The 27,553-nt window shown below is 36.6% G+C and overlaps 1 protein-coding gene across 5 annotated transcripts in view; it reads left to right on the top strand.

The window, feature by feature from the left end:
* LOC110460719 (nitric oxide synthase, brain-like) overlaps nucleotides 1-27,553 on the top strand; it is a 167,106-nt gene that overhangs the window by 63,024 nt on the left and 76,529 nt on the right. For 3 of the 5 annotated variants that reach the window (XM_021513791.1, XM_021513787.1, XM_021513793.1), the window contains exon 3: nucleotides 9,306-9,453. The exons of 1 other annotated variant lie outside the window; for it this stretch is intronic. The gene's annotated coding sequence lies outside the window, so the exon portion shown is untranslated. Of the gene's footprint in view, nucleotides 1-7,752; nucleotides 7,849-9,305; nucleotides 9,454-27,553 lie in introns of those variants that run through there. One more of the 5 variants, XM_021513788.1, reaches the window with a different exon arrangement.

Raw genomic sequence — 27,553 nt, 5'->3', positions numbered from 1 at the left:
ATGATATTTCAGTCAGATAGCACTATAAAGTCGGCATCAGATCCGCGCTATCGCAAGGAGGCAAGTAAACCAACATACCCTGTCTCTGGCAAACATACTCACATACACACATTCACAACGCAAATGGAGGCACGTCCTTAAACGACCTTAGCTGTTAATAAGACGTTGAACCATGTAAAACGTACAAGAACTCACTGAAAGTTGAAACGGCAACGTCATCACATTAGTAATACAACAAATGTACTTTCGGTGCAAAATTCATCTAATTCAACTTTGTTTCGCGTAGTTTTCATACTAAGCGAAATCTGACAGAATTAAGAGATCGACGTCCGAGATAGAGCACATTAATTCCAAGTTTGGAGTACTTGTCATAATTCAAAAACATGTCCTTTAGCTTAAATCTAAGCTCAAATTGACGACTGTTTATGGCCACTACATCGGTTTTAATTTGATGACCAATGTTTTTATTGAGTTGGAGCACCGTAACTCACAAAATGTCCGTATAGTTGGCCTACATAGTATAATTTTATGTACATATTGTTCGATCTGGTGCGATGAACCTTGTGTTAAGGAGGTTTTTGTTCATTTTGGCATCTTGATGTGTAGAACACTAGAAGCGATTCTCACGACAATAATCGAGAAAAATCGACCAGTAAGCAAACTTAGAAAGTCCCCCGTCTCATAATTCCTTAAAGTGAATGTAAGGGTCTATTCTAACTGGATATCGACAAAAATATCAATATTAACCTATATTTATCACAAAACAACATGTTTACAAAGGAGAAAATCGATTTATAGCCACCCTCGTGGGGAGTGGTCGTCCTAAATCGTCAGAACGTGTTACAGCGCATGTACTATACCGCATCACGTGCTGCCGGTTACCCTCGGGCTTTGTATTCAATCAGAGAGTATGCTACTACATTTTAAATGTGTGTTAACGATCAGATTTATTGTAATAAGTGCAACATTCTTGTTACGCTCTTCTGCAAGCGTTGTGTACTCTTGCATTTATTTTGTATTAATAACTAAAAATGAGCGATCGGAAGGTGATGGTGTCCAGATGTTATAGTGTTAACTCGCCATTGTGGCTTAGTACACGCAGTGTTCGTTAATTAAGGAATAAAAACTGTTTGCAAAGCTGCATGTGCACAAACACAGCTTTAAACATTTGTTCGTACAATGCGTCTTTAAAGACTTAATCTCATTACAAAAGCCATGAATCTTGTATTTGATAACTCAGTGACAACAGGAAGCTAGCAAGACTAATTGCCAAACATTTGGTTACACTAAAGCTTATTGTCCGGATTTATGGTCCGCAAACATGATCAAATTACACGCTCCTTACAAACCGGAAAATTCCTTTTTATTGCGAACGATATTGAGTTTGGATGGCAAGCGACAGGTGGAGTGTCTTGAATTGGGGATGTCGACGTGACGTCACGATGCACTATTTACTTATTGGTGATAAGTTAAGTGTTACTCGCATCCAATCGATAGCGTCAGAGATGTTCCTATGGTGTCTTAATGATGGAGTTATCGCCCCTGACTCAATTTTAGAATTTATTTGCGCCTGCTGACGCTTCGTTTTCATGTAGTTATGGATGAACAGCATAATTCAAAACAAAAATAAAACAGAATTTTGAATTGAGTCGTGTTTGTATTAAACAGTTCGACAATATCGCGATTTGTATATTCCATATGAGCAATAAAGATCAGGTAATATTTAAAAAAAATGTAGTCAAAGATACTCCGTTTTACAAATAAAACTTAACACCTTGAATCAATAAATCAGAATTATTCAGATTGCTCCATTTCACCGAGTCAAAAAGGACTTCGTTGAACTTCTTGTGTAGTTGTTTTTGTGTTTGGTTTGAGTCCACCACACCAAAGTTTCAGAAGAAGTCAGTATAATTTAAACTCTCAGGAAGATCGAGTATTTGATCTTTTCAGGGAAAGAAATACATCATCCATGCTCTTTAAATGGGCCATTACGTAAGATTTGTTATTTTAATTTGTTTTCTACTTTCATGTTAAACGTAAGGTTAGGTAAACTATTATGATTAATTTGTAACGGGACAATATCAATCACATAACACCACACTAATTATAATTTCTAAATTTAAATCTGAACTAGAATATCAATTCTCACTCATTTTATTCTAATGATATGGCATTCCTGACATTTTAATATTATTATCAAATGGATAATTGGTAAATGGTTTATAGAGTCGATAGGACACATTGTTGAAAAGCATACAAATATAACGTCCACATAAACATAGGCGAAAGGCATAGCGTCAATAGAAACATGTTAACGGCACATTTCTATAAAGAGATGTAGTGCGTACATCATACAACCATTAGCAATACAATGTAAGTAAAATCACAGGATCCTAAATATCTGATCAGATTTACGGAAAGTAAAACCTCAACCTAATTTACGAACAAAATGTATAGGATCGTCATTAAGTTTCCGATTAATATGAAAATGAAATACAGGAACCCTTCTCGGTTAGCTAGGTAGAAATTCTAAACCCGTATCATGAATTTTATGTTACCTTATTTCATATAAAATGGAAACAATTTAAGGTCCCATATTTATTAACTGCCCAAGTGTCATTGTGTCATTAAGCCACTGAAGCCAGCTACAACCGAGTATGTCCAACTACAAACACATGTGTTGTTCAGGTGTTGCTTATAATATGTTGCTCAGCTCCCTCTTAATAGATTCGATCAAGCACGCGCACCTTTTTAAGGAAATGACGTATGAACCTATCAGATTTTTTTATTAATTTACAAGAAATAGTAAACACCCTAGCAAACAATGAAAATTTCATTCATGATTCTCTATCAAGTGCGGTACAGATCTTTTATTACTGCTCACAAGCACCTATTACGACAATCGTAAAACAAACTGCCTGTTTCCACATCGATCTACCTATGTGATTTACGACACTAATCGAGAACGCGAGCGTTTACGACGTATTGCTCCCCTTTCCTTTCTCTACCTGCGTATCTTACAAAGCCTTCTAAATTTCTGTCTGGCTGCTAGGAAGCACATAACATCAAATTAACGTCATACGAATAAAACATCCTATGATCACGTGTTAATTACTGTTGCTGACTTCTCGTCACTCTCGAGAACGTGCGTAATTTAACAATGAAAGCAGTAACAAGACCCTATGCTGACTCAATTAGTTCCAGTGTTTGCTTTTGGTCCTTGTCCTGACAAGCCTCATCGTAAACATAGCTATCACAGCGAATGTCAGAGGAGACGCGCCAGTATCACCTTTTATTGTCAACAGTTTGGATTGTCAGACTGTCGTCTTTTACAGTGTATTAACCTGTCAGCACCATACCCCAAATCCATGCAACTTACTGACAATGTATTAAAACAGTACGAGCAACTACTGTTGTTTCTAACACTATAACATATAATGTCAGTGTGAACTATTATATTCAAACACTTTATGTAAGAATTACTGTCAGCTTGGTCTACATATTTGGGATTGACTAAGGTTATCTTACAGTAGCTAAGAAGAGTAGCTTTTTATATGAATAATTTTAAATTGTGTACATCATTATGTAGTTTTTGTTTTACATAAACCTTCGATATTTGTCAATGTATAGACATAACATAACAACACTATTTTATCAGACTAAAGTTTCAAAGATTTTTTTCATATTTTTTCCGTTTTTTATTATTAAAAAAATAATAAGAATATATTATTATTATTTTTTTTATTATTTTTTTATTTTAGTGTTTGCTTGAGCTTACAAGCCTATAGTATACTACGCCACTGTCTTAATGTGGGTAAAGGTTTACTTCAAGCATACCAAACGTACACCTTGTTTTATTGTCTCAGGATATTTTTTCACATGGTATATTGCGCAAAGTGGGACATTCTACAATGAAACCATGTTTTTTATTATTGTGCTTTATATGTCAGCACACACACTTATTTAAGACACATTCAGTTTGTAAGCAGTGTTTTTGTACATGTATTTGTTGTTGGTAAGTATTTTTTTTAAGGAATAAGGGAAGGACGGAAGGAGCAAACGAACAAGTGTCAATGGGATTCATCTTTGATTAAGAGGAAATAAAAAAGTAACATTGGTTTGGATAGTCGGTCTCATCGGCTCGCGTGGTTCTCACATTTAGTAATATTTATGAGGGTCATGCATGTACATTGTATATAAGCATAAACGATTATTTGCTTCAATATATGCATAATTTTCGTTGGAAATGATGGATATGGTGGTAAACAATATGATTGATATAGGTCTCACCTTGGCTAGCATGCATATTTGAAATTGTTGAAATCCTCACATTATGTTTATCATATAGCCGTTATGCGCTTACACGCGTCTGCGCAATAAGTGTATACATGTGTGTTGTACAATCGTCTACTTTAAATATTTATTTAACACGTACATAGGCTGATGTATTTATCCAAATGTCAGTCTTTATGATAAGTACACACTTTTTTGTGTAATATATTCAAGTGTCTGTGTTATAAGTGAATGGTTTATATAATTAATTTAATGTCTGTATATACTTATACATGCTTATGAAACAGATTTCAATGACTGTATTAAAAGAATAAACATTTATGTAATACATTTAGATGTGATGTATAAGCATACACGTCTGTAATAAAGTTAACGACCTTTTAAGTGTATACTTTTATATAATAGATTTAAATTATGTTAATAATTGATGTCAGTGTAACAAACATAAAATTATACGTACAGTGTACCTAAACACGACTTACATGTATCTATAAAAACCATTACATGTATCTGTACCAGACTTACATGTGTCTATACACAGACTTACATGTATCTATACACAGACCTACATGTATCTATACACAGACTTACATGTATCTATACACAGATTTACATGTATCTATACACAGACTTACATGTGTCTATACACAGACTTACATGTATCTATACACAGACTTACATGTATCTATACACAGACTTACATGTATCTATACACAGACTTACATGTATCTATACACAGACTTACATGTATCTATACACAGACTTACATGTATCTATACACAGACTTACATGTATCTATACACAGACTTACATGTATCTATACACAGACTTACATGTATCTATACACAGACTTACATGTATCTATACACAGACTTACATGTATCTATACACAGACTTACATGTATCTATACACAGACTTACATGTATCTATACACAGACTTACATGTATCTATACACAGACTTACATGTATCTATACACAGACTTACATGTATCTATACACAGACTTACATGTATCTATACACAGACTTACATGTATCTATACACAGACTTACATGTATCTATACACAGACTTACATGTATCTATACACAGACTTACATGTATCTATACACAGACTTACATGTATCTATACACAGACTTACATGTATCTATACACAGACTTACATGTATCTATACACAGACTTACATGTATCTATACACAGACTTACATGTATCTATACACAGACTTACATGTATCTATACACAGACTTACATGTATCTATACACAGACTTACATGTATCTATACACAGACTTACATGTATCTATACACAGACTTACATGTATCTATACACAGACTTACATGTATCTATACACAGACTTACATGTATCTATACACAGACTTACATGTATCTATACACAGACTTACATGTATCTATACACAGACTTACATGTATCTATACACAGACTTACATGTATCTATACACAGACTTACATGTATCTATACACAGACTTACATGTATCTATACACAGACTTACATGTATCTATACACAGACTTACATGTATCTATACACAGACTTACATGTATCTATACACAGACTTACATGTATCTATACACAGACTTACATGTATCTATACACAGACTTACATGTATCTATACACAGACTTACATGTATCTATACACAGACTTACATGTATCTATACACAGACTTACATGTATCTATACACAGACTTACATGTATCTATACACAGACTTACATGTATCTATACACAGACTTACATGTATCTATACACAGACTTACATGTATCTATACACAGACTTACATGTATCTATACACAGACTTACATGTATCTATACACAGACTTACATGTATCTATACACAGACTTACATGTATCTATACACAGACTTACATGTATCTATACACAGACTTACATGTATCTATACACAGACTTACATGTATCTATACACAGACTTACATGTATCTATACACAGACTTACATGTATCTATACACAGACTTACATGTATCTATACACAGACTTACATGTATCTATACACAGACTTACATGTATCTATACACAGACTTACATGTATCTATACACAGACTTACATGTATCTATACACAGACTTACATGTATCTATACACAGACTTACATGTATCTATACACAGACTTACATGTATCTATACACAGACTTACATGTATCTATACACAGACTTACATGTATCTATACACAGACTTACATGTATCTATACACAGACTTACATGTATCTATACACAGACTTACATGTATCTATACACAGACTTACATGTATCTATACACAGACTTACATGTATCTATACACAGACTTACATGTATCTATACACAGACTTACATGTATCTATACACAGACTTACATGTATCTATACACAGACTTACATGTATCTATACACAGACTTACATGTATCTATACACAGACTTACATGTATCTATACACAGACTTACATGTATCTATACACAGACTTACATGTATCTATACACAGACTTACATGTATCTATACACAGACTTACATGTATCTATACACAGACTTACATGTATCTATACACAGACTTACATGTATCTATACACAGACTTACATGTATCTATACACAGACTTACATGTATCTATACACAGACTTACATGTATCTATACACAGACTTACATGTATCTATACACAGACTTACATGTATCTATACACAGACTTACATGTATCTATACACAGACTTACATGTATCTATACACAGACTTACATGTATCTATACACAGACTTACATGTATCTATACACAGACTTACATGTATCTATACACAGACTTACATGTATCTATACACAGACTTACATGTGTCTACACGACGTTACTAGTGCACGTCCCACTATACAGATGGAGACCTGTATCAAATTAATTTGGCAGACAATTATTTACCCACGATACAGAAATATGTGAATGCATAGCGTGCTTTCTTATCTTATCCATCAATTTCCATTGACGCTTCCATAATTGATGTTATATATGTCCTGTATAATACATAGTAATTAAATCGTCTATATCTTTTACTCGTCGATATCATTTGAGCAAGTTTATACAATAATTTGAATCATTTCCGAGTTTATTTTTACATTCTGGTATTATTTTGGTGTAGTGATAAGCCAACTCGTACATTTATATAAATAACGCCTAAAAACATGTCGCCAGTCAATTGTGTATTAATAACTGGGATAATAGCTATGTGCTCTCGCTCGCCAACACCGATCTCAGCAACAGCGTTAAGTAGGGGGCGTGTTCGTTTCGATTATTAAAATTCTCTGGGACTGGTCGTATTCGAACGCAACGGAAAATGTGTCGCTTCAACCGTTAAGACGACCGTAGATTGGCGGTATATTAACGAAGTTTAATGATTGTGTGTTCTTTGTACACTGTACCTGACTAATACCTCAACATAATCATTGATTATCATTGGAACAGTTCGGCGTTTACTCGCCCTTAATTATTGATAAGACTAGAGTTCCAGTCAGTCGAATCAGCGGTGACGGAGTACTCGGGTGGATTCCGTAGACACAGGTACTACAGGTGCGCAAAACAGTCAAAACACGGTGACTTAAAAGGATACGAACCTAAGTAAGATTTTACAATGTGACTTTATATGTACACTATTGACTCATCCATGAAGGAGCGGTGACTTGTACGCGTACTGCTGCCTGGTGGTTTTATTTTTTAAGAAACAGAAAAAAACTTATATTCTTCGCGTTAAATTTGGAAACATCAATAGTAAGTTGCTTTAGTTTTACATGGCACTGTAAATTTACATCGGTAAGTTTAGTAGATCGTCCTCTAATGAACGTTGTTTATTCACCATGTAATGTCCGTTTCCGGTACACCTCGGGTTGTATTGTAGGTAGCAGTTATATAGCGCGAGGTGTAGTCTCCGTGTCTGGCACACCTCGGGAAGTATGCTACATTTGTAGGTAGTCCTTATACATATCGTGTTGTATACTCTGTGTTCGGTACACCTCGGGTTATTTCGTAGGTAGTCATTATACAGGACGCGTTAAATACTCCGTGTTCGGTACACCTCGGGTTGTACAAAATGTATGTTGGTAGGTATTAATTAAAATATAAACTATTTATTTTAATAGTTGTTTCAACTTAAATTAATTACTTTTGTTGGCCCGGATATGAGCGCGCGAGGTCTTATTGTGGGAGGCAACCAGAGTACCCGGAGAAAAGTAATGTTGTCTGATAGGTGAACCCATATCTTTTCACATCCGATCTGGAAATTCGAACCCCGGCCTTAATAATTATATAGGATGGGGTATATAATCTATGTTCGGTACACCTTTGGTGCAGCACATCTAGGGCAATACGGCATGACACCGTACAACTCGGATATTATCGTAGGTAGCAAACGGTAAGTCGCGTGTTATGGTTACGCGGTACACCTCGGATAGTATCATTAGATGGTTGTTGTATATTGCATCCACGATAAACGAGCAAGTACAACACAAAACGAGCGATTCTATATAAACGTGCATAATGTAATAATTACTATTAAACTATTGTAATAATTGCCACATTACATTAGTTAGTAAACACACTGTTACCACAGGGATGCTGTGAGCGGACCGCGCCATCTTACGTTATATAGCGCCGGACGTTCTGACAGTAGCATTCACTTCTTCAATAAACATCGTGACTTGAGTAGCATTTCCGGTTAAAAGACAGTTCCGCCCCGATTATCCGGTGATAAACAGGGAGACGGACTCGACTTATAGACAGTGAGACAGTATTGTTTAAACCTGTAGACGGGGTACTTTGTTAAACCTATAGTAGTATCACGTGGTGGGTTGATGAGCCGATAGGAAACCATCACAGTGACAGTAGTACCGAGCCAATGACAAAGCTCACAGATCGGTAGCTATGCGGGCCACGCGCTCTGTGCTAGTTGTCTTAGTGTAGGTATGCAGGTGTTATGATGGACAATTGTCATTATGAAGATTTTTACTTTTCATTTCTTCCAGAACAGAATGGCAATGGTCGTGGAATCGAATCGGTGAATATCTCATGGAAACAAATTAACTTGTGTGTTGCTTTTCACGTCTGAAGAGGAACGAGATTTATTAGACTATTTAACTACAAATCGGGAAGTGTGCATGCTCTCACCAAAAGGTAAGTCAACAAGTGTTTTATAACCGTCTATTTCTCCTTTATCTGCATGATAATAAAATATCGGATATTTTCCAACTGAAGGGAAGATTCTAGACTTAACACAGTTGGTTGGTGAACTTTTATTGCTGGACGAAGTTTTACTTGTATGTAAACAAGGCCGGTCATAGGGCGGACACATCTATTACTGTCTGCCCTAACTACAATAATTGTTTCTACAAAGGCAATCAAATATGCGCGTAACATGCATTGCTAACAAACATGTAAAGTGCTATTAATTACAACTTATGTGGCTAACATTGCACGTGCTGTGTAAACGCTGGAAGAGAGATATCAATTAGCGGTATATTTCCTTACAATGTATTGCTTCATTGACTACCTGTACAAAGCTCAATGTGGTCTCGTGGTTTCCTTTAGTATACGGAAAAAATCTCATTTTCACTCAATAACGAACATACCAATATTCTGTACGAACAAAAGCTGCGTATGGATTATATGAAAAGCACTTGCAGGTGGACAGACCGTTTATTTTATGCCCGCTGTTAGCTGCTTTGAAAAACTAAGAAAATGTTATATTAAGATTACTGAATATTTAAAACGTTACAAGTGATCAATTTTACTGCTAAGATAAATACATACTACCTGATATTTTTTACATTTTGTATGGCTTCTAGTTCGGCATGCTTGGTAGTATGGCCAGCGTATAAACAAGTTATTACAGATACCATAATTAATTGATGAATGGAGATGTTTACCGTCCTACACCTAGACCTACACATCATCTCATATCTACACTGCACGTTCATATGCACGTGGGAATACGATAGAGCTCGCTAGACAGGGGAGTATATCATTGGTTGCTTTTAAACAATTACTTAAATACACATGATATAAAAAAAAACACAAATTCTACAGGTATATGGTGTTTGCAGTGGTGTAAACGCCACTTCTTTCTGATCTACTTCAATCACAGTTGACAGTTAGATCTCAGTAGGTTTGGTGGTCGTTTTCTACATATACTATACAATAGAAATTTATTGCTGGGGAAATAGAATTACATTTTAGAGTGTTTTCGTTCTGGTCATTTTATAAAAAAAAATCCAACGTGTTCACGTATCATAATTACAAGTTCGAATGGAGTTTATAAGTTTTCATATATGTCTATGTTTGTTTAAAATGTACCTGTCAATTTATTTTCTGCTATAAATTGGATGTGAATGGTAACACAGATCAGTTTATATAAAAGCTTATTCCAGCATTACCTCAATTTAGCTTCAATTTTTCAATGGTAAGTTCTACTTTGGTACATTTATTTTACACCATATATTTCTGATCGATTTCAGAATAATGTTTAATGATCTTCTTTATTCAGCAATGGAAAAAAAGGTATTTGCCACAAATAAATTGCATATACATGGGCCTATGTAGTGGTACAATGTTTTTAATTTTAGATAACTATATAAAAATGTAAAACAGTGACAATACAATATCATGAGATCAGGGCGGACGTTACTCATGGTTAAATAAATTATTGTTCCATATCTCTTTCGCTTTAAAAATGAAAATATAATAACTTTACTTTTGGTCGTCGACGATTTTAATTCCAGAAACTGCCCTTCTAACAGAGGACATCGTCTTACTGCGCAAACAAATACAGATATAACGTTTGATGTATTTAGGATATTAATGCCGGGTCGTCGGTATTGTGGCACAATTATAATCAGTGCTCTATAATTGGTTAACTACAAGAAGTAGTCTCCAGCAAATGTTAAATTCCTTCTCACGGAATCGTCCGGTCAACATGATTCCAATAACACACCACAAAATCGTTGAGAACAGTACAGTATGTCTTACTACAACTTTGTCTGTAAAATAGATTACAAGCGGTTTTTAAGAAGAAGCGGTGAAAATTGTCGAATCCCATAGGTTGCTTACTTTGAACAATAACGCATTATCAACTAAACTTTAGTGAAGGTATTTAGTATATATACAATAAACTATCATATTTTCAATTTCAATCTTGACTGAGTTTTGAAACGCCGGAGATCGGGTTTGGGCTCGTAGACAGAATCGTGTGTGGTTTGTGTTGTTTACTTGAACGCGCGACAGTACCTGCTGTAGTGTTTGTGATAGATTAGTTGTCTTGTTGACAGATTAATTGTATCTGTATAATACAATACACTATTTAGATGTTTTAAGTTATATTTTGTAGTCAATTGATAAAAAAACACAATTTGACGAAAACGTTTGGCAGTTAAATAGGGTAGCTTGTTATCAAATAATTTATCCTAAAACACGAACAGTTCCAAACAAATTTGGCGTGGAAAAACGACTCACGTTTCTTAACTTAATTCACTATGAGAGATGACTTTCAGTACTTAAGTGTTGTCGGTTGACAGGACAAAATGCAATCTCTAATATCATGCAATATAATATTATGGAATTCTAACTGTCACTTTCCGTGGTAGCCGTGATTTTTTGTGAACTCCGTTGCCAGGCGGTTGTAATTGCATACCTTCTGTTTCTATTACTCGTCAATAAACGTTATTAGTTTTTATAAAATAACTTTATTGTCTACTTTCTTTCAAACATTAACACTAGTTCATGACCTTTACCTTGGAGGCGAAACAAATCTAACGTATAGACATATGTGAACAAGTATTCCCTATCGGAACAAATCGAACGTATAGACATATGTGAACACCTATTCCCTATCGGAACAAATCTAACGTATAGACATATGTGAACAACTATTCCCTATCGGAACAATACTGCTGACGTTTAGACGTGCTTTCTTGGACTATATTCTATATGAAAAAATAACTTTTTTATCCAAGACAAATAGCAAACACAACCAGTTTGTATACGTACAGTCCTTAACCTCCGATCTTTTGTTAACTAAGTCGTCCATTGGAAAGGAATAATGAAGTTGAATAACATTTTCTGATGCTCGAGATTTTCGCATTGGAAAATAAATCAATGCAAAAAATGTTCGTGAAACTGATGACAAACTCTCCCGTCTTTTTAATAAATGATATCAATTAACGGACACATTTAAACCATTGTGGATACGTTTGTTCGGCAATAAGCAAAATATGTCAGACTTATTTCGATCTTTATGATATAATTATATTGTTTACTAATGTAAATTGTTTTAGGAAAATCTGTGTGGACTTTCAAGAAAGTTTATCAAGTCACCGGAACAGGATATAGCTATTATGTCTTCTATTATTGGAAATGCTTACCTAAAGTATTGACAGAACAAAACAATTAATTTTTAATTGAATAATTTGTTGATGTATTACGCTACAAGTGAAGTTTTGACGTTTGTCGCACCACGTGACTCTCCTGCCAGAGATGTCGAGTTTGACTAATAAACACTTACACACCGAGCATGTCACCCCCTGAAGTATGTACACTGACGTAATCGTAGGTGGAAGTGGACACTTGGTACCCAAGTAGGGCCGTATTTATAGACCCACCTGACTGATCATTATCTCTTCTCCACTGATTTTATATAGATAACGTTTCCCCCAGTATACCACTGAGCACGTATACAGCTTGTGTTTATAGACAGTTGCCAGATATATACTCCTAAAAAGTGTAGAGTGAGAATTGACACGTTTGAGTCATCCGTTCACAGTAGTATCGATCAAGAATATTTTAAGTCACTTGTTCATCGCTTTACTTCTGAACCAGTTTAACGGCTCATCGCTCTGCAAAGAGAGAATTGAAACTTTGAAATAAATAGCGTTCCTAGTGAATGCTTTGCAGCATTGTGACGTGATTTGATCAAGGGATGACCGCACTTCTCAGTTAACATTTTATGCATTAGTAGGCCGTTAACCGTCTCGCTTATGAGTCAACCGTAAGTGTTTTGTTTATGAGTTAACCGTTGTCAACTTTTGCAGGATTTCACTGTTGAAAATATTGTTTCTGAGTTAAACATTAACAGGTTTTACATAAGTCAGTCGTCAACCGTTTTCTGTATGAGTTAATACTTAACCCCTTTTGAAACGGCGTAACCGGTTGCGGCTCTTCGTAGAGAGGACTGACATTTTGTCTCAATTCTTTATCACTTTGCAGTGTGATACAATTGCTGTTGCAGAGTTTGCCGCTTTGAATAAAAAATGTTTTCTAGGTGTGTTTAATAAAGTTAAGAGTTAATTGTTTGCCACCATGTGGAACTTTTAAATCGGAACTCTACACTGTAAATCTGCTGCTCTCGAGGCCACGTCTTTCGTTGAATTACGTAATTCATCAATATCAGATGCTACCGCAGAGAGTCTTTACGATAACGGTTGATTTCCCTATCCGTCACCAATTCTCCTCGTAACGTTCAACTCTGTTAATATTGAAATGTGTTGAAATTTGTTGTTGGTACATATGCAACACATAATGCGTCCATTATTGTTGCCAGGGCATGTAAGAAATTGGTTAAACAAAATATAATACGTGATAAGGTCCTAATTCATGTCGATATCAAAAAGACAAAATGGCTGCTACATCTGTTTTCATTGGCAACTTAAGCGATGTTTTAGCCCGAGGTTGACCATTTCAACAGTAGATGCACAGATTGATTATGTAGACATGTGGCTTTAAGGTTTTGACTGTTGTGTCACACTCATGGGAAATGTTTCTGAATTTGATTGTAATATTAGAGGCCTGCTTGCTGTAATGGCTCCTAAAAGGCCAGCAATACCACACATCGATAATAGGCGTACAGTTTTCTCCCTGTAAATTCAATCATTCGTCAAAAATGAGTATTAAAAAATAAGCAATTCTCAATTTGATTTAATGCTTAAAAGCTAAAATAACAATTCAGTTTGTCCATGTCAAGCCGAGGGATATTCAATTAAAACCTGCATCAACGCAACTCAAAGTCCTATTGATAACGACAATAAAACAACGCTGATACGGTCTTAAACCTGTTGAAAGGTAGTCACACGCAGTGTCACGTGACCAATATATACTTTATATAAGAAAAGTGTTAAAACAAGCGAAAAATACCTGCTATGATGTCATGCTTACATATTCAGAAAACAACAGCGTATGTGTGAATTTGTTTACATTTTATAGTGGATTTTTGATTGGCGACCGTAGCCTCTAGCCAAAAATTATTTCCATTACAGTGTAAAATAAAATCCTGTCTGCCGTCCAATGCATATCTGGTTGCCGTTATAACGTGACATCAGAAGAGACCGACTACACGCATGCCCAAACTATATGAAAGTTGTGGGTGGTTATCCTGGTTTAATTTCATTCCATACAACCTTGAGAGAAATGATTTCCAGATTATGTCAACATCGAAATGTACAAACAAGTACAAATTACTTTGTCTTAAAGACTTTTTTACCATAAACATGTGTTTGTGTCGTTTTAAAGACAAACTGGTGATGTAACCACACTCCTCGGAGAATCAGAATAGATTTGCGCGTGGTCGGGTTTAATTTGAGACTGACGAGATGTAGAGAGATGCTGTTTTGTTGTCTGATATTTAACAGGACCTGTAGCTAGGACGATGACAGACTCATTAACGTCAGTTCAGAGATATGATAAGCTGTCGTTAGCAATCAGTTATGATATTTAATGCTGAGGTATTCTCTCATTAAATTCCTGAAGTATTACTGCATGCTATCAAATTACAGAGTGGACAAAGCCCACGATTAGCCAAGTATATCTTCCCCGCTATGTTGTTTTATGCATTGAGGGGACACATACATGTAACAAGCTAACAATTAAACTGTACATATCTTTGGAAATAAATTAAAATGCTAAAATCATTTCATTAATTTGTTCGCGAAAATAATCCCATGTATAATAATAAAAGCGACAAATGTGAATAGGAAGGATTATAGATAGTCATCGGAGAACCTTGAATGCCTTTGTCTCTACCCAATATACCACTATTCCGTCAAACGTATATTACTTCTCAAAGGTTCGTATATTTTAGTGTCTACATATCTTACTGCTAGCCGGAAAATATACAACACTGGGGATTCACTTGTCCGGATGCGATTTGTCGACAGTAATTTGGATGAATTAGGAAGAAAAAAATGGCTAAGTCAGTCCTTGGGAAGCTGGTATGTTATTTATTACTGAAGAACAAATACGACCGTTTTGTTTTCATTTGTACAAAAAGTTTCTGGTTTGTACTGCACAGTCGGTAGGTAGTATGTCGGATTATGACCATGAAATCGTAGATTCGGATCCTGTGGATGGTTAGTGTGGTGATGGCATCACTTAACAAGCCAGTCATCACCACCTTTCTAGGGTGAGGTATAGTATTGGTCTAGGCTAGCAGCTGTATTGTGTAAAGTAATTCAATGTTTGGTATACTGTTTCTACATGTACATGTACAATGGTTAGAGGTGTAGTGACACTGTGTGCCTTACTTTCATCCTAGTAGTGTTTGAATTGTATGACATTGTACAGGCCAATAGCAATGCGGACACTTCTGTACCATCTAGCTCACATACACACACACATTTCTAGGAGATGACGTGGATACATCCGGATATCTCTATCTTTCTCACACACATCCGTACATATGGAGGAAGGGGATTAAGTGAACACATCTGGCTATTTCTCTCTTACACACACTCGTACATCTGGAGGCAGGGGCTGACGTTGACACATCCGTCTATCACTCACACACACACACACACACACACACACTCGTACATATGAAGGTAGGAGATGACGTGGACACATATGGCTATCTCTTTCACACACACTCACGTACACTCGTACATATAGAGGAAGGGGATGACGTGGACAGATCTGGCTATTTCTCTCTCACACACACTCGTGCATATGGAGGCAGGGGCTGACGTTGACACATCCGTCTATCACACACAAGCACACACACACATACACACACTCGTACATATGGAGGTAGGGAATGACGTGTATACATCTGTTTAAGTAAGACTGCTGTCACAATCTGCAGATTGTCTGCAGTGTGTGTGTCTGTCATCCTTTGAATGTACCTTAAAGTAATTTACGTAAGATTAAAAAGATATCATCATATGAAGCTGAAGAAGTGGAATCTGTTTTCCCCTTTCTATTTCAATCCCGGAAAGTAAAAAAAACGCAAGTCGTTTTCGAAGTATCATGCCATCTTAATGGTTAAATAAAGGATCGCTGGGGAGTCTTATCTTCTTTCTTTAATAGACTTTGTATTAATTCAGCTTGAATAGCATACACAAACAGATCGCCTACAAGCGGTCCGTAGATCCAATAGTTTGTTAAAATAGTCTTTCTTCAAATCCAACCAAAACTATCGATCAAGTGGACTATATCATCATCTATGCTTTTTTTGTCTTGTTGGAAGTGAGATAATTAATTAAATAGGAATAATCTATTTAGTATAAGACATTTCTGTCGGAGTTCGTCAGTGTTAGGGAGGAAAAACAAATATACCTAATATTTCTAACGGTATCTATATCTCTCGGTAGAAAAACGGTGGTATACAGGTTGGAGGATTTTATAATATAAATGAAATTGTGTTGGCAATGACGGAGATTTAAAGTTCTTTAGATGCTCACAGAATTCTTAGAAAATCAACATCTGATATCACGACATGAATGAACAGTGTGGCAATGTTTTTTCGTGAGCTTTTTTCGATGGCTACTGTGGCGGTTACATTGCACGAATAGGACAGAAACTATGTGGACAGTGTCATCGTTTGTGTATTTCATCAGCATTGTCCAACAAACTGAGCTATTTAGGTAAACGGTTTACGCTATAGTATTTACAGACAACGGCTATGATTGTAGAATCTTTGTCAGATCTTACGACAGCTTACATATTACATGGAGGTTGCATACCTGTATCAAATAAAATGAAGTTGGATTTGGCATTCACACTCCTTTTCAATATTACGGGATGGCTATTCTCCTGGACGTAACATGGGTAGGTCATACTGTTCTAAGATCCTGAAATATTTTTCTTAACAATTAAGTATCTTGTCAAAATAGTTTTGGTTAATCGATTTACCTGGCTTTATATAACTATCTGCCATTGTCTGTATTTTCCCTGAAAACATCAAAGTTATGACCAAGTCCGCAAGGGTGAGTCCAGACCTTGGTGCCATCCTGGTAGCATATGTGTATTCGTCTCTATACATTCAGCAATTGTTTTATGGTTACGAGGTAGGGATACCTACCGTTTCAAAGTTTCAAAGACCAGACGTGCTAACATTTATTGTGTACAAAATGTGAAAGTGTACACAATAGTCAATGTACAATCATCATAGTGTATTAAAGATCATAGTGTGTTTGGCAGCAGTGTTTATCCGGCTATTCAAACGATCTCTTTATTAAAACATATTTAAATGATAAATAACAAGAAAGGGATGGGGGACATTTTTTACCAAGCTATGTCGCGATAATGCGATATACAATAATTTATATAACAGTCGTTTCAACAAATATGTATTGTAATTGATATGACAAACACCAAAGAGGGGTAGACGGGAGATGTAGCAGAACTTGTTTTAAACACAGATGTTACATTATTTTCTTTTCAATTGAATTCCACAAAAACTCATTTTAAGTGATCTAACATAAATATCACGATTGTGTAATACACTGCTGTGAACATTACAGGCTGGCCTAACTCACGTGTGAACATACGCGTACCTGACCCGTGTCACATTACGCTGTCCAAGTAGGACATGGCTAATCTTTACCCAGTTCAGGCGACCACTTGAACGCCAAGTTAGACCAAGTAACGCTTCTTAATTATCGTGTTCGTTTAAGAATGCCAATGCTAATTTGAGTGTGCTATCGATTCTGACGTGGACGACACGGATCCGTTTGTTTACCAATAAGTTGTGAGCAAGGGGCGCGAATCGGGGTCACTTAGGCTTGTTGACATAGCGGCAAACATACATATAATCTCAATCAGCCGACATTGATCCCACCACATGGCAATATTTAACTTACCTTCGACAAATCATTTCCGAATCGTTTACAAATTAAATGTGTTCTATGCTAATGATATTCCCACGACAAAGATTGTTTGCAACACGTTTGGACGGAAAATGTTCGATGTTCAAAGAATCTGATTGAACTCGAAAGACTTTCTTCATTTGTAGGACCCCGCATCTTGAAAAATATGTTTGCAAACATGAATAATTTATTCTCTGCGTATGAAACATTCAATCACAAATGAAATAAAAAGGTCAAGAGAAGTTCTTATTGCGTTTTAATTGGAAAGAAAAGAAGATTCATTATACACAATTGTAAAGATGTCTGCTTTATTTGGCAGCAAGTGCTGTCGAGACTCACAGCCATCGAGACAATAAGAGAACAAAAACTAGCACCAGAGCATATTTGGAATCATAACGTTTTGGAGGAGGAGAGTCGTTGAAGAAAGATCTCCTATTAATCATCAAAACGGATGAGTTCTTCCGCTTTCGCATATTGAAAGCAAATTAATGAAATTAATAAAAAGGAAATTTAAAACTATTTATCCTTATTGTATCTCAGAAAAAATGGAAAAAAATAATGTGACACAATTTTTAAATACTCAAGGACAAAATCTGAAAGCAAAGCCTGATAAAATGATATCCTGGACCCAACAGAAAAAAAACTCCTATACGAAACCAGGTGTTCTAAAAAGATTAGCGTTCCATGCATCACAAATGGCATGTGGCATTGCGTCTGCCATTAAATCTAGGAACGTAAGTTGGTCACCAACGATGTTGGGCAAATTGTTAAACATGGTAGATAATGAATTATCAGGAAGGAAACCATCTATGACAGTCGTAACATTTTTACAGCGTATATTGAAGCCTCTCCGATTGAAAAAAGTAGTGTATAGTCAACGGAGCACATCTATACAGAAAGTCCTTGTGCTAAGATCAGCAGCATGCATGAGGAATCTCATAGCGATAGACACTGCAGGTAAATGTCATAGCGATAGACTGTAGGTAAATGTCATAGCGATAGACTGTAGGTAAATATCATAGCGATAGACTACAGGTAAATGACATAACGTTTTGTATTGAGGTGACCATTATTGTCATACTGTAGGTAAATGTCATATAGAAATTTATATAGAGTTGACCATTGCTGTTAAACTTCAGTTCAATGTCACAGACTTTTGTATCGAGGTCACCATTATTGCCATACTGTAAGTACATGAATATAGTAGAGTTTGGAAGCGAAATGGTCATAATGTTCATATTGTTTGTAAATATAGAGTTTCGAAGCGTGGTCACCGTAAATGTCATACAATTTTGCATTGTGCTGACAATTATTGTCATATTGTAATTACATGTACATAATAAACATATTACAGGTGAGTGGTAGGTGACCATTATTGACATACTGCGGGTAAATGACAGAGATTGGTGAGGAAGTGAACAATGCTTAAGCTAGGTGTCTTTGAGGTTGGCAGTAACTTGTCCTTCATTATTGTGCTGAAGGTAATGGTAAAGATATGAAACTGAACAAGTTGTTTTATGAGTTGAGATGATGAAGGTGTGTGTGGTTGTCTCTGGTTGGTGGTTCGAGATGCTGTAATGGTGCCGACTGTGTTAACTTGTGTGTGGTGGTGTGTACTGGTGGTTGTTATGCCGGAGACTGTGATAGTGGTGGTGGTGGTGGTGGTGATAATATGTCAATACTATATTCCACATTTAGACTGTTTCTCATTTACGCGGACATATAATTTGTCCGGCGTTTTTACCTGCCTGGTACAAACCTGACTTATACCGCCTCATCGCGTTACTGTTCTAAACCAGGCAGCACAGCACACTGTGGTAATTACCCGTATTATCAGTATACAATCACTCTCAATTGTATCGCTACAACTCAATCAGCGTGACCCGTTTTTGTTGAACCATTCGATTTCTACTCCAGTTCGCTAATTATCGCACGCTCATTTTACATATATTTTGTTTTCTGATGTTATTGGGACAATTTGGAAGCTAATCCCGCTTTCGTTTACCTTACACAATTGAAGAACATTTATTTTAATAGTGAGATTTTATCAGAAGGAAGTAAAGCGGAAGTATTTTTTTCTTAAAAATAACTCCATTTATAAAATCATTCCGCAGTTTCAGGGTTTCCTCGCGATAGGTGAGACTGCTTACCGTCAGAATGTATCGACATCCGCCGAACCTGATTAGGGAAAGCGCTAGGGGGCAGTAATTAACGTCTATTGTTAAGAAAATCCTCATTCAATGCTTTCGGACACTAATTTAAACACCAAGCAGTATGGATACTTGCTGACCCTAGTTGCATTCGTGCCTCTTATTGCCGGAGGGCTGCGACAATGTGTGATCGGATATCTGCAAATCAAGGCATGCCTATCTTTCTGTCTTGTTTTTATTTTTAATTCATTCGAAGTTTTCAGGGATACAATATGATCAATATATTTTTTTATAATAAGATTCCCACTTTTAATCTTAAAACTACATTTTAGAATAATCGAACTCCAGGATAACAGATGTAATAAGATGTTTGTGCTGACAGAGCTGTAGTGAGCTGAACAACTACCATATATAGATCGTGACGGGTCTTAAGGTCCTAGCTGTCACTTCCTTAGGGCTAATTTCATTTAAGGTGTCGCAGTTTTATCGGTTACTTTCTCCTTCTGTCTATCAAGATGTAATTATCCTGATTGTAACTAGGGTGATGACGTTTGTCTGGATAATTATGATAGATATGTAGACAGAAAATAAATATACTATTAGTTTCTCTGCAGTTTGACAGCTTTTTCTTAACTGGATAGTTCAATGAGAAATAATAAATTACACAAAACTCACGCACCTGGTCAAGTTAGTAAACGAGGCAGCTCTTAAATCCATTACCAACGGTAACCGTTATATCGCGTTATATGCTCCCAGGCAACCTGCCGGACATACCAAGACAAAATAGCCATGTGTACCGGGTACAGCCAAGACTACTAGCTATTTGCACACGGCTCAGTCAGTCATACTAGCAATGTGCACCGGGTCTATTATTTAGGGATAAACTGTTCGGGTATCCAACGATGTTACACAGTGTCGTTGACCTTGTTTACGTAAACGACATCATAACTGCACCTCAGGATTAGTCTAACAAACCCCTAACTGCATTTATAAAGGAAACACCTTTGACAGAACAGTTGAGTGAAATGCTGAGCATTTACTCTCATTCTATCAATACAATGGATTGTCGACAGTTGGCCGTCATAGCAAAATACGTGTCCTACAGTCTGTCGCGAATTGGACAACATAAGTGTTGGAGGTTCTACAGTTTTAGTACACAGTTGGAAATCATAACAGCATAAGTGTCGAGGGTCCTACAATGTACATTTTAAGTCGACAGATGAACGCTATAGAGGAATAAGTATTGTAGGTTCTATAGTTTGTCGACAATTGGACATCATAGCAGAATGATAGCTGGATGTACCACAGTTTAAGTCGACAGATGAACGCTATAGAGAAATAAGTACTGTAGGTTCTATAGTTTGTCGACAATTGGACATCATAGCAGAATGATAGCTGGATGTCCCACAGTTTAAGTCGACACTTGGACGTTATACACTGTAGCATCATAAGAGTTTGAGGTCCCTTAGATGAAGTCGACAGTTGGTTTTTATAGCTCAGAGCGATAACTACTCAAAGGGATTATACATTTCTATAAATATAATGCGTCTTGTAACACATTTCGCCTGGTTCGATTTCACATCTATAGCAGATGCTTGCCACCTTCCATTACAAACCTGCCGTTAAATGTTCTTCACTTCGGATCTCATCAAATAAACACATTGTTTCTTAGTTCTAACAGAAGTATAATGGTTCAAACAACGACGTAAATAAATAATAAACAAACGTGGATTGAACTTTTATCATTTTACCAACAATTTAACTGATTTTCTGTGTTATGTTGTTTGATACTAAGCAATACATTTTCCAACAGTGTAAACTATTGGTGTCCTATTTCGGGAATATCTTTTCAAAAAGAAGTTTCCATTTGGGGTACATGCTATTGTTAATTTTACAAATTCTAAAGTTCGTTTCAGGCATCCTCTCAAAAATAAATATTCGAGAGTATTTACGTGATTGCTGTGTTTACACTATTGAAGGAAGGTAGACGCCCTGTACTCCACCTATTACAGTAGCCGGCCGTCATACTCTCTCACTCGATCCAGTAATCCTCTCACATCTGTTGGCAGTAGTAAGTAGGAAAACACTTATAAACAGTCGTATCGCTTATCTATATCTTCCTTATCAACGCTGGTAATCTAGGTATATAGTGTTTCCTATAAACGCATTTTATTTCCACTTGGTACAGATCGAATATTGCCTGTGGATCTGGAAAGCTCAGCCTCGAGAGAACCATTAACACCAAAGTAGCTATGATTATCTTCATAACTTATTTATAGTAATCTCCTGAGTTAGGCTCGCGCCTTTCATATTTTATACCTATTTACACATAAATTGCTATTCTTTCGTTCATATGCTTTCTTGCCACTGGCAGGAACGAACACAATATAGGTCATGAGTTACTATTGAATGAGCTAAGGGTACTAGTTATGTACTCGTTTTAATAGAAAGGTATAACAATACTAGAACGTGTTGTCGGAAAACAGCGTTTGGGTGTCTTAAATCTTCAGCCGAGTGTGACGATGTTTGATTGGATACACGTTTCTTTATGCAATTAATTAATTTCTGTGCAGAGTCTTAACATCTAATTAACTCGATAAGGTCACTCAGGGCTACACGATAGCATAACCGGGATAATAACAATGTAGGGCCATGTATGGCCAATAGATATTCTCACTGGCCCATCGACACATTAGGGTCTTACAGGATCATGCAGAAGGAAAAAGTGGTTAAACTATAGGCATGCCAGGAGAGACAGAGTAATGCAATAGAAGTCGACAAAAGGATTTCGCATATTCGTTTCTTCTTTAAAGTCTCCTATGTAGAAGACGCATCAGGACAATCTCTCTCGATATATAGGAAGCCTACGCTAGTCTTTAGTATTAACGCCCCTGAACCTACAAGGGCAGTTTATTGATGTCCTTGTCACTGTATGTATCCAATAGTACTGTTTGCTCTGCATATGAGTCAAACGAAATCCCAAAACCAAACTTGTTTACCTATTCATAGGTTGATATATAATTCATACGTTCGTCGATATCTTAGTCATTTATGGTAGCATTGGTCGTGATGCAGGAACCCCGTACCACTGCCGAAAACTGATGGTATGCATTCGAAACTTGCTTTTCCGGCACGACTATAGCTTTGATAGGTCAGTTCTGAAAAGAAAACTATTCCTTGCAGGATTTCTATGACAAAATCAATAATAGAGATGAAATAAACAAAAATAACCAACAACAGTGTTTTAAGTGTGACAGATCAGCTTGGTTAGACCAGGATTCGAACTGTAGTCCTCAATTTGTTTTACAAACGGTGCTACAGTATCCTGAACAAAATTGATTGGATGTCACTGTTTTTACGGAAAACCACAGCGCAGTGGGGCAGGGATCCTTAAAAATGTTTTGACTTCTTCACCAGAGTTATGCATCTTTTCTTGATATTTTTGGTGCATTAACTAAATACACCCACAGAACCAAAATACGAGCCGTTCGGACAATACACTTTTAGTTCGACTTACACTGCCTTATATAATGAGAGGCTTTTATTGAAAATAATACACTTGTTAACACGGTACGGACGTTGATGAAGCGATCTGAGGTAACAAGACGCTCATCCTGTTAAAGTGCATACATTTCAACCAAGATATTCATTAACGACCAACAGCGATAAACTATCACATTGCTTCAGATGCTGCGACAGAGCGTTCAAACTTCGCAAGGCTATTGTTGGACACTTTTTTTGTAATCGTTAATTTTTTTCTTGTGACATTTTAATCGATTTCAAACCCCGCCATTTACCAAAGAGAAAGTACCATTAAAATCGAGTTTACGTTGTGGTTAAGTAAGAAGTTTTAATTCGATTGTAACTTGACCTCAGAAAGGATATTCTCGTTTCTGACAATGGATGTCGACAATATTGGACATTTCTCTTGTCGACGGAGTTGAGAGCGTGTATAAAAGAAATTGGAGATTCTTAAAAGACATTCTCTGAACAAAAAATCCTTCTTACCACTCACATTCAAAAGCCTGAAAACGTGTGAACGTCCAGTGGTTGAGGAGACTATATTTGTATTGACGCAAGACGAAGTAGGGGGGTAAACAGTGCTGTTTGTGATGATTTTAATTGGCTAAGAAGGATTTGTCTGTTTGTCATGGTCAGGTCGTCTCTCTGCTACCCCTTCAGTCTCTGTAACAAGCGATCAAGTAGCCCCATCAGCGTACACAGCGCCTAGGTGCGTCCTATTCCATTGTGGCATCCCGAGCTGCTAGCCGTCCAATACTCCAATAGTGGGCGATTGAAATTTAAATATCAAAGAAAAACGAAAGAATAAGAAGTCCGCAGACATAAGTGATGACCAAGAATGTTATCGTTTTCCCATAATGTACTACGTGTAGCACCTAACACAGAGGAATGTACATAGTCTTGGGATATTGTGTTCACGTTATCTTTTACGAAGTGTTTCCGATTTTTAAAAGTTTCCACGAAAAAAAGGACGATTTTTGTTTCACTTTGTTTCAGTGAATTGTCTTTCAAAGCTGGTAACTATCGAATCGTGCGTTTGAACCTGTTATGAAGACGTAAGCGGAGGGTTGTTTATCGTCCAGTAGAGAACAACAACAAGTTTGGTGTCGTGGAGTTGACGACCGACACACACTATTTGTATAACCCGTACTGTCCCGTATTATTAGGTTGATGTTATATTACCTATAGTAACGGGTTCCCTATACCTAACAGTGTCTCATGTGTATGATTCCAATTAAGTAATGCCTTAATTCATTTATCCTTGAGGACGGGCCAATCTTGTGTTTTTCCGCCCGCATCAAGGAAGTGTAAATAGCATTTACTCTAATGAAACAGGTGCTAGCCTCTCTTGGTACTGTAACCGTTCGTTGTAGCTCTCGTTTGATTGATGATCAACCACAAAGTCACATGATCAAGAAAAAATATAATGGAAGCATTGTTAACTTCATACTACTAACAATAACTTAATGAGTGACAATGCTGATACGAGGTTTGAAAGAAAATGCTGAAACGTGCTGTAAGTGACATAAAACAATCCTCAATATCGATTTTTAGGCTGAATGAGGTGGAGAACAAATACAACGTACGTATTCAAGTAGGAAATATGCACGATCTAATTAAGTCTGATTTCGGGACGCTGTAAGTTGACCTGGCGCGGCCATTCGGTCATGCGTTGCGTAGGTCATACTACGCGATATGCGTGTCTTCCATCGCAAACACGCACATGCACACTGCTCTGGTCTCGACTTGGGATCTAAATAGGAGTGATAACCCTCGCACGCTCCAGGTTTCAAAGAACACGTGCCCTGTAAAACAACGATAGCATGCGCTTTTACCGTATCATGAGTGTGTCAACACTTAAGGAAGTCTCGGGGGACTTCCCGTTATACTCATGTAACGTTGACCCCCGCGTCATATAGACAAGGCCCCGACCCGCACCGCCGGAATCTGTTCCGTCTAATGGGCCGGTACGAGCAAAACTGTCGCAGGAATGGGTTCGACCACAAGTTATGTCATTGATAAAGGACCGTCCGGATTATCTTTTCCAAATGTCATGATAGTTTTCCGCCTAACACGTGTCGTAGTGTAGGCCACAGACTGCTGGTCCCATGAATGTTATCTTTTATACGTAAATATGTAGGATATTTTAGGAGGCTAGCTCCCTCCTACAAGACTGGATATGCGAGTAATCTGTATATATCAAATAATCAAATTACTTTGAATGACGAATCGGATTTCAAAATGGATTCGACGTAACATGGTGTTTGAGACTCTATGAACTCCGGCAGTTGTTTTATACATTGACAGACTACGACTGGGTTTTATAGTATTTAACATACATATATTTGGTCGGAGCATTATGGTTTAAAGAAAAACTGGTTTGTTTTCTAATCCCATTTGCACAGTTAAGTGCGATAAAAGATGTTAGATCACATCAACGTTTTGGCCATTTTGGAGGTGTCAAAGCAACGTATAGCCGGATTGTTCTAATCTTGGGTTTGATTATCTGATATAGGGTTACACAGCCATCCATTTCTTTCACTTATTGAAAAGCAAATGTGTTCAATAGAAGATATATTGTCCATGTAAAAAGCATTTCTTCAATAAAATGTCCAAATAAATGATTCAACAGTTGATTAATGGACACTGTTCCTCTGCAGCATTTAACATGTCCTGGGCGATTTAGAATCAACAATTAACATACGCGAATTTAACTAACAGTTTTTTAAACTAACTGGACATCACTATTCCAGATTAAGTAAATCTGAGTTAGAAACGAACAGTTAAATCCGAAAATGCAACTTGTACGAACTTTATGGATTTTTTTGTTTTCTGTTTTCAGTTTGGATTCATATTGATAATCAAAGTCAATCCAAAACAGTTGTATGAACACCTGAAATATAATGGCGTCAGTCTACTCATACATTGATATGAGTTTTGATATGACCATATATAGAAGCGTTAGCGATTGTGACAAAGATCAATGCCATCATATGTTATCATGTGTATTACGTACATCCTTTGTAATACAGTAGGAACTATTTCTGCTGGTCGGTCCTCGGAGGCCTTCAGAATTTATACGTACACTCAAAGACATAACACGTATACTTCCATCACGTCAATTAGCGTACGGCTAAATCCGGTCCCGTCCGTCAAAGTCCGCCGACATTCGGTTCTCACCATTGCAAATAATACGTCTCGTATAACGAGCATTGCCACCAATGCAAGACGTCGCAATATAAACGAACATCCACTTTGGTCAATGGCATTACTTGCCATATATTTCTTAATCTGAATTAACGACAACTGCATTTTGTGTTGTGTTGACACGTCACTCTTTGCGGCCTTACATAACAAGATTTTTTTTTTTTTCAAAAAGCAGAAATATGATATAAAAGATATATTTTACAAGGCGATTTAGGCTAAACATATAAACAAAATCTTATTCTTTCAGAAAAAAAACTTTGCAAATTT

Source organism: Mizuhopecten yessoensis, unplaced genomic scaffold, assembly GCF_002113885.1.
Source record: "Mizuhopecten yessoensis strain PY_sf001 unplaced genomic scaffold, ASM211388v2 scaffold10477, whole genome shotgun sequence".
Taxonomy (NCBI): domain Eukaryota; kingdom Metazoa; phylum Mollusca; class Bivalvia; order Pectinida; family Pectinidae; genus Mizuhopecten; species Mizuhopecten yessoensis.
Note: the sequence above shows the minus strand (reverse complement) of the source record. Positions and strands in the feature narration are given on the sequence as shown.